This window comes from Columba livia, chromosome 2 (assembly GCF_036013475.1).
Source record: "Columba livia isolate bColLiv1 breed racing homer chromosome 2, bColLiv1.pat.W.v2, whole genome shotgun sequence".
Taxonomy (NCBI): domain Eukaryota; kingdom Metazoa; phylum Chordata; class Aves; order Columbiformes; family Columbidae; genus Columba; species Columba livia.
In genome coordinates this window covers 100,972,120-100,981,311 of record NC_088603.1, presented here as the reverse complement: position 1 = coordinate 100,981,311, position 9,192 = coordinate 100,972,120, and the positions used below count along the sequence as shown (strand labels likewise).

At 39.8% G+C, this 9,192-nt stretch overlaps 1 long non-coding RNA gene across 1 annotated transcript in view; it reads left to right on the top strand.

Annotated features, from left to right (window-relative positions):
- The first annotated feature begins 1,567 nt into the window (after positions 1 to 1,567).
- The window catches only part of LOC110360751 (uncharacterized), a 33,518-nt gene continuing 25,893 nt past the window's right edge, over positions 1,568 to 9,192 (top strand). The window contains exons 1-2 of the long non-coding RNA XR_002416853.2: positions 1,568 to 2,906; positions 8,084 to 8,154. This is a non-coding gene — a long non-coding RNA (uncharacterized LOC110360751). The remainder of the gene's footprint in view (positions 2,907 to 8,083; positions 8,155 to 9,192) is intronic.

The following is a 9,192-nucleotide window of genomic DNA, read 5'->3' as shown; positions in this document are numbered from 1 at the left end:
TGGACTGACTGTCCTCTGAAAAAGTGTAAATGCTTAACCTCAGTCAACTAGGCTCAAAGGGCAACACACTGCTTGCCTGGAGGAGGAACAGAGAGGGAGAAAGTGTCAGTCCGTACATATGGGAACTATTCCCTGGCTTCCTCCTGGGCTTTTGCTACCTTTTGTATTCATTCTTCAGATTTACAGTCTATTGGCACCTGACCACGCTACGTGAATGGCTCCCCGCAGCGTGTGAAGGCATGGATTTCATTATGCTTCTTTTTAAAATAAAAAACATGTCTCCAGATAAAAAGAGGTCTATCTCTTTAAAAAAATCCTAAAAAGAAATCAGTTGTGAGAGTCGCTGTAGCCCCAGTGCCAGCTTTATGCCTTCGACTAATGTGCTTCTCCAGGAACAGTCTTTAAATGAGAAGTTACGGCTGCTTTTCTGATTGAAACAAACTAGTGTTGATTGCTGATCAGCCATCTGTAAAGGAGGGCATCTCAGGAAGGATATGAGCTAATGAAAAAATGGACCTGATTTGAAAGTGTGATGTGCTTCATGCCACAGGCCAGTCTGAGTGGCATGAGATTATATCAGTGCAAGTGAGAGGTAGATTGAGAATAAGTAACTTCTGTCTTAAAGATTAAATGGCAAATTTGCTATTAAATGTGAAAGACATAAAATGGAATTAACGCTTTGAGGGTGTTAGCTGTGGTTATATACACTCTGCAAATGGCACTTCCATCCTGTCACTTGCATTGTCAAACCACACACTCTTCTCATTGCAGCTCAATTAATACTCATTCTGAAGTATCAATTAAAGAAATGAGAAATGAAGTGTTGACCCTTAACAGCCACCCACACATCACCCACTTCACAAGCACATTTCGTGTGGCATTACTTCTCCAAATGACCTTTGTAACTGGTAAAATATTATTGATGAAATCATTAGGTTTCTTGGTAACCAATTGATAATTTTCATCCAGGTTGCTTGGCGCTGATAACATTACCCTTGCTGTAACTAAGAGACAAATGCTGTCATGGAAGTGCACAGGGCTGGCTGGGCATTCCTGCATTTTATGCCCTGAATCTCCAAAAATCTTCAGTGCACAAAGAAATTAGCAGGCAAATCAAAGGAAAAAAAAAAAAAAAGGCATTTAAGTTGTAAAGGCAGCTGTCACTGTTATTTTGTGGGGTGCCTTACACTGTGCTTTGTTATGTTTTGTCTCATTATTACATTGCATCCAGTTGTATGCACTTGCTTTGTGACATGATACGAAGTGACATAAGTAAAGACTGAGTTGAAATTATGGATCTGGATCTAAACTGTGACGTTAAACTGAACAGTCAAAGTTTGGAAAGGATTGGATTTGGATTTTTTTGATTTTTTTTTTCCTGGAGCTGAGGCCAAATACAAACTTGGCTGTGATATCTCATTATTTTTGAAGCACCCCAAAATCTCAAGATATCCAAATTCAAAGTTTTGGGCTAAAGTGCACCTCTAAATGTGAGCATCATAATATAGACGAACTAAAATTGTTGATTGGGGTATTTAATTGTATTTTTGAGTTATCATTCTACCCCTAATTTTTTTCTTTCTTTTTGCCAACTGATCCAACCTTTTCCTGAAATTCCATCTCATTCAAATCCCTGGAAAAGCTTTGAATAGAAATTACTTTTGCTATACATCTCTCTTGCGTAGCCAGATCTTTAGTCATTGGATTTTTTTTTTTTAAATTTCCTTGAACGCTTTTGATTGTGTGGGTGTTGCTGTACACGCCAGTATGCTTTGTGTCAGTTCTTTTCACTGCTTTGCCATTTATGCTTCATACCAATTCCTTTCATTGTAGTGCAGTGGAAAATATTTTCCTGCAGATCTTAAACTCGTCAAGCAATTTTTATTTTTTTTTTTTAATTTAAAACACACTAAATGAAAATACTATAATCCTCGCTTGGTCGTACTGCGACAGCAGGAAGGTCTTCTCCTGTGACCTTTGTGCTGTTACACTCACAGGCAATCAGTTTTGCTGGGAGATAGGTTTGCTAAGTCTCCAGTCAAGCCCAAGTTAGAAGGCCAACGTATATATGCTGCATTTCATCATTATTATGCATATCACCACCAAGGCAGACTGTCATAGTTTTCAAACAATAATGCTTGCAAGTCAAAATTGTCAAAGCTGCTTAAGGGATTCAGATACCCCATTGCCATGAAGCTAAGTGGGATTGTTTTGAGATTCTCAGTGATAGTGTTTACCCTAGGGAGTGCATGAGAAAAACCTTATGCGTGTAGTATACGCTTTCCAATGCAGATGCCTTGGTGGAGGGGCCCTGCATAGGGGCAGGCAGATGAAAATGGAAAGGCTCAACAGAATCCTGACAAAAGAAATCATACATGGTGATGGGCTGGATTTTCAAACTCTACTTATTTTGGTAATGCTCCATTTTTCAGTCCAATCCAGCCGAAATGGAGAACTATAGACTGCAAAGATGCCGGTGTCTGAGGTTAAGGTTGCTAAACAAGGGCTATGGAAAAACTCTTCTGTCACTTGTTTGGACCTCATCAAGCCTAATCTGTTTGTGGTGACTTCCATGCTGAGAACTGGCTTTGCTCAATCATGGGTACAAAGGAGGGAGAGAAAATTAAAAGAAACTAAGAAAGGTAAACCAAAGACATTGGAATTGGGCAAAACATGCAAATAAGCCCAAGAACAATGACATATGCATTACATTGTGGCTGAGAACTTGAAGAATGTCAGAAAATGCCAGGCACTGTGTCCCCAACCTTAACCACCACTGTGGTTCCTAATCTGCATAGCACTGTCTCTATGATGTCATTGCTTTGCATTTTAGGACCCATGTCTGGATCACTGCGAAGGACATCCTGTGCTGTGGCGATGTAATCTGAACAATGTGGTGACCGGAGGTAGACGTCCTCCTTGCTTATTATGCATTGTGGGAATGAAAAGATGTCTTGTGCCTGGGACAAGGGAAGTGGGGGTAGAAAAGGGTTGTCTGTAGAGTTCTATCAAAGGACAGCATCATGCAGAGTAACACAATTCTACTCGGGTTTCGTTTCCACAGTTTTTATCTGATGACAGGCAAGTTGCTTTGGAAAAAATCTTCCACGTGGAGTCTGATTTTCTGGGATCAGGGCTCTGGTCTTAGAGCTGCAGACTTCCCACAGCCATCCATGAGGTCGAAATGACCCCTGCTCTGTACAGAAAAAGTACAATGAATGTGCAAAATACTCTAAAACTCGGACTGTAAGTTTTTTATTTGAGAATCTCAAATTAAGTGATACATTTGAGAATGCTTATATTAATTTCTGTCTCAGTTTTTATGCATCTAAATCAGATACAGTGATTTCACATTTCTTCCCATTAGTATTGCTGAGGTAAATTCTTAATGATGGCAAAAAGTCTAAAGAACTGTTAAGACAGCCCTACAAGTAGAAGTAGAGAAGAAAACAGTAATTTTGTGTCCAGATGTACTGGTTTTGACTGGGACAGAGTTAATTTTCTTCACAGTAGCTAGTATGGGGCTATGTTTTGGATTTGTTACTGCTGAGCAATTACAGGGCCTTTTCTGCTTCTCGCACCACCCCACCAGCGAGTGGGCTTGGAGTGCACAAGAAGCTGGGAGGAGATACAGCTGGGACAGCTGACCCCAACTGACCAAAAGGATATTGTATACCTTATGATGTTGTGCTCAGTATATAAAGCTGGAGGAAGAAGGAAGCGGGGAGATGTTTGGAGTGATAGTGTTTGTCTTCCCAAGTAACAGTTACACGTGATGGATTCTGGCTGTCCTGGAGATGCCTGAACACCTGTCTGCCGATGGGACGTATTGAGTGAAATCCTTGTTTTGCTTTGCTTGTGTGTGTGGCCTTTGCTTTACCTATTAAATTGTTTTTATCTCAATCCAACTGTTTCCTCACTTTTACTCTTCTGGTTCTCCCATCTCACTGGGGTAGTGAGCCAGTGGTGCTTCGTTGCTGGATGAGGTTAAATCATGACACCAGTACAGAGCTGGACAGTGCATGAAGCCACACACAGAATGATGAGGAAAAAACATAATCCCAAAAAGTAGTCCAGTTTCATGAACTCTGTTTTTCTTCTTCGTCGATGAGGAAGATACGGAAGAAAAGACATGATAATGTAATTAAGGATTGTGTCATGGCACATAGGCAGAAAGAGGTCAAATAAAGGTTTGTTCCTGATCCCAATTCTTATTTCTTACCTTTTGCTAGAGCTCTGGTGAACTTTAGCATTTTTTGGTGCGTTCTTTTAGTAAAAACATGTGATTACAGATACTTGTAGATATACCTAGGTGCTCACACATAATATATAATTAGATTTGTATTTACATATGCATGGTTTTGTAGGTGCTGAAGGGAAACTTCCATCTGTTGGAACGGCCTGTTGGGTTTAGCATCTTACATACTTACACTGTGTGTATAAGGGTAAAACTTAGAGGTACTCATCAGTAGAAAATGGCACCTATAGAGGATGGAGAATGAAAATATATTATTTAGTCACTTAAAAAGAAATCTTTCTAACTCACATTTTTTTTGTTCCTGGAGGTACTATTGTAGGGCTCTGTGTATCCAGTGGTATTGGCTATTACTGGCATGAAGTAGGGAAAGGTAGGCTGATAGATGGATGTAGCTATATTACAGACATTTTCCATAGTCACCCCTCTGAGAATGAAAGCATAAAAGAATGTGAAAGTGAAACTTAAAATGTGTATGGATGTTCCTTTTATCCAGAAAAGGACAACTAATGAAGCAGTTGGAGCACAGTATTTTCTTTGCGGGCGCTCCATCAGGCTTATAATGACACATCTTGGAATAGAAGAGTCACAGTGGACTCCCTTGCTTAACTGTCGTCATCACTTACCATTTGCAAAATGGAAGGCTTTCTGATCCTGTCTCGGTATGTGTGACTCACCCTCGTTGACTCACAGAGAACAGGCAGGCGCCCTTTAAAGCAGTTTCGGCTCCTACTCGAGCCCCTGTGCACCATGTGGTGTACGAAGTCGAAATGAAGCAGCAAGCTGTGCGCTCCCCTCTGCCCCGTGCCTCAACCCTCACCCTCAGGTTTATGGCCACACCCACACTGCAAGTGGTTGTTCTGGCAGACCAGGAATTTAGGAATTAGTCAATAATGTTAATTGATGGGCAAATCGCTCCAAACCAATGTCTCTTGTCTTTTTGGGTTGCTTCCAAATGTGAACCTCAAAGGGAGCATTTCCAGCATAAATATTGGGTTTATTTGCCTCGCGGTGGAGGACAGCACTCCTATGAGACCTCGGAAGTTTAAGGACTGTATGGCTGTCTTAGAAGCTGAAAAAAATGATTATTCAGTCTGCTCAATTTATAAATCAAACAGGGTTTTTCTGTAGCAAGGCTTAGACAGTCTGTGGAGGAGACACCTGCCTCTGATGTTTGCTGTCCTTCATAAAAGTGCTCGATTACAACTGTTTTCAGAACAAAGTGTCATGAGTGAATGGATTGGTTTAAGAAACACATAAGCCAAATTGTCTCACTGGTAGAGTATTTGAAATTTGAACTGATTGCCACAGGTGGCATGAAAAGCGAGATCTGCAGGAAGGTGCAGGGAGAAGACAAACAAATTTAGCAAAGAAGGATTTAGTTGATCTATGTTAGGGCAGAATTCTTTAGGTTTACTATATGAAGAAAGAGCTGTCCTCACATCTTGCCCATATTGTATTTCTGTGTTTGCTAGATAATAGCATGGGTATTCTGGTGGATAATAGGATGGATACCCAACTATCCGGGATTGCTTCCTAATTGTCAAGTCAAATGCTTCATGAGACATACACTGTTAAATGCCTGAAACTACTGGACTAATAGGGGAACCTACTTCTAGCACTTTTGAAGCACCTGGCCCTGGACTGAAATATCAGTAATTTGTATGTCGCTGACTATTGAAGAAAGCTCTTCCCTTCTGATTTATATTAATGCACAAGATGGTTGCACCTAGATAAACCTGCTGTCACTCCTCCAGTTTTAAAGGTCCCAAAGAGGATTTAAGAATGGGCTGAGAACTAAAGAAAAAAAAAAATCAGCAAAATAATTGGTGAGATAAAACTTTGAATTCTCTTTTCTGTGTTTGCATTCCTGTTCACTCCCCATGAATATTGTAATGAATGAATTGACTCATAAGAGTGCTTGTGGAAACAGCATTTTTAAGTGGAGAACAGATATATCTGCAGAGAGTGCATGTAAATCTTGTAAATGGGAGTACCCTACCTAGCAAAGCACTTCTCAGCCAACCTGGAAGCAGAAACGAGGCCATGTGATGTGTTTGTTCAGACAAAACTAGCCCAGGCAGCTACAACTGGTGGTGAAGAAGCTGCAGAACAAGAAATATTAGTATAAATTATTCATTATGGATCATTTCAAGTAATGAGCAAATCTGAGAAAATAATGACCCGTTCACACACAATTCACATGGAGAAAAAAGCAGCTAAAATTGATAAAATTCTTTGTTACAAATTATTTGCTCTGCACTGGGTGTTGGCATAAGATACTCTGAAGCCTGACAGTGCTGGAATAGTTAAAATATTAAAATGGCTCCATTTTAATCTTTGATCACATATCTAGATCACATTGCAGAAATGTCATGTTTACTCATGACTCATAATGAAGAAATGTAGAAATGTCATTATTAGAAACCCTGTTTTTACTGCATCACGTATCAAAATTCACAGGCAAACCATTACATTTCCTTTTTCACTTTGCAAGCATTTGTTTCTCGGAGGAGCTGAGGCCCACATTCTTAAAACCAGAGGACCTCCTTATACAAGAAATCTGAGCCACCAGATGGCTTTCACTTTCCTGCCACCCACCACCCAATATTTGGGATGGCTCCAAACTCGCTGCCAGATTCCTACTTCTCCCCTCTTGCTCTAGAAGCCTGGCTCCCAATTTTATTGCACCCGGAGACTATTTATGATCAGTTTTGTAGCATAAATTGAGGAAGAAATGATGAAAAACTTACCACATTGCACTAGTCCTTTCTTGGTAAAGAGAAAAATTGCCTTCTTCAGCCCAGTTTGACTGCCTTGAGGAATGAGATCAAGTGCAGCCAGTTTGACACAAGTGGAACCAAGGACCTGTTGCAATTAATGGTAATCCCTGCACTGATAGCAGTGGCATCACTTTCCATTTAGAGCAGTATGGCTGAGATCAGCAAAGTGATGAGGTCAGGATGAAGTGGGACACAACCATTTGACTCAAGCCCTAGAACAGCAGCCTCTAAGGAAGAGAAATTACCCGCTCTGATGAAAATCCTGCTAGTCCACAAGAGTTCCTTTTGGTATTCCACTGGTTTGGTGGAGTTGAAAGAGCAAAGACACTGTCGGAGATCAGGAAGACCTAAATGAAACCATGATAAAAGGAACAAAGAGGAGAAAAAAAATAAGTAACTAAAATTAACCATGCTCAGGAGAAAGAAAGCAGCAGGTGTTTGCATGCCAGCACATCTGGTTGGAAAATGCTCCTTTAAATCCATATTAAATATACAATTGTGAAGCCTGACCTTTCTGAGTAATTAAAGATTTCTACAGCATGTCTTTCAGAGATAAGCTAAAATAGACAAACAAAGACAATCTTTAGTTTCAGATGAAGGGTAACACAAAATTTTTCCTTGTGTTTTCCATTTCACAACTGGGTTTTTGCACAAAATGCCTCACATTTTGGGACAGTTTGCAGTGGAAATGTGGAAGAGCAAAACCATGGTCCTGCAAGGATTTAGCTGAGAGGATCTGATGGAAATAGCTGGAAGTAGAGCACTTCACTCATTTCAGAGAGAACAGGGAAGCACAAGTTCAGTCACCCTGCTCTCACAGGTGTTTGTTTGTTTTTAATGTAGTTTACCAAGGGGTCACCCAAGGAAGAAGCACCTTGTGATGAACTGTCACGTTTTTCATTACAGAGCTAAAATGAAGCCATGAAACTAAGTCTTGGAGGGACACCAAAAATTATGAGTTTTGAAAATAATAGAATCTGCCTAATAAGCTTGCTACTGTTTAATTACAAATTGGCTGAATTCTGCTTTATTTTTAATTTGGCAGGAACTAGCCCTATGCGTCTCCGAGCCCCAGTATTGCCTCAGCTTCTTCTCTTTCTGACTTTCCAAAAGCAGGTAAAAGCATCCTTTTGCTCTGTAGCTATAAGTTGAAACAGCCACTGCCACAACAAAACAAATAGTAATTTTAATTCTGCAACATGTTCTTCCAACAAATTTTGACTTCACATGTTTGTGAGGATGTTGTATGATAATAATTCTTGATAATGTGAAATCAGTCATAGGTATTAATGATTAGTATTCTTTAATTACTGAGGAAGGTGAAATTATATTAACTGGAAAGTGGCTGTTGAGCTTCCAGACTTGTCATTATATTACCACTGGATTCTTGAGGTAGACTCAGATTTGCTATTATTATTATTTACAGGAACCCTGGCTAGCATGTCATATGACAGTGAAAAGTTCTCATTTTTATTATAGTTGGCGAAAGGCAATTTTTTCTTATGATAATAATTCACATAAGTGGCCTGGCTGAAAAGTGAAATTTTTTGGCCTTTTATAAAACTGGCAAGACATCAAGTTTTGCTACTTTTGCTTTCTGCAAGAAATTGTCCTCACAGCTCCACTCAATGATAATTTGTGGCTTCTTACCAGAAAGCTAGATCTGTGTCACTTGTACAAAGGTCAGTGAATTCCAGCTCTAAAACATCTCCAGGAATACAAGCTTGGCAGAGAAGAAATTATGCCAGATCCCATTCTATTGCAGTTCATTACTACAGTTTATTCAAGGACTGAAGTGATGCAAATAGTAAAACTAGTTTAAGTCTTCATAGGTTCGCTTTTCTTTGTTGTGCTTTTCCTTGTTTTAAAGCGATCAGTGACCCATCAATAGTAGGACATGCACAACGTGCCAACACACCTGGTATTTTGTTGATATACTTGATGCAGTATATAATGCTGTGGAGAGAATAATACTGTAATAATCTTCACGTGCCCATGTGTCCACTCCTCCAGAGATGCAGAAAGAGGAGGAGGAATGCTGAATATGTTTTTCAGATGAAATGCTGTAAAATGCTTTTAACAGCCCTTGATGCTGATTAAGTGACATATTTACTATTAGGCTTTCATTACTATTAGAGGAGCTTTTTGAAGTGA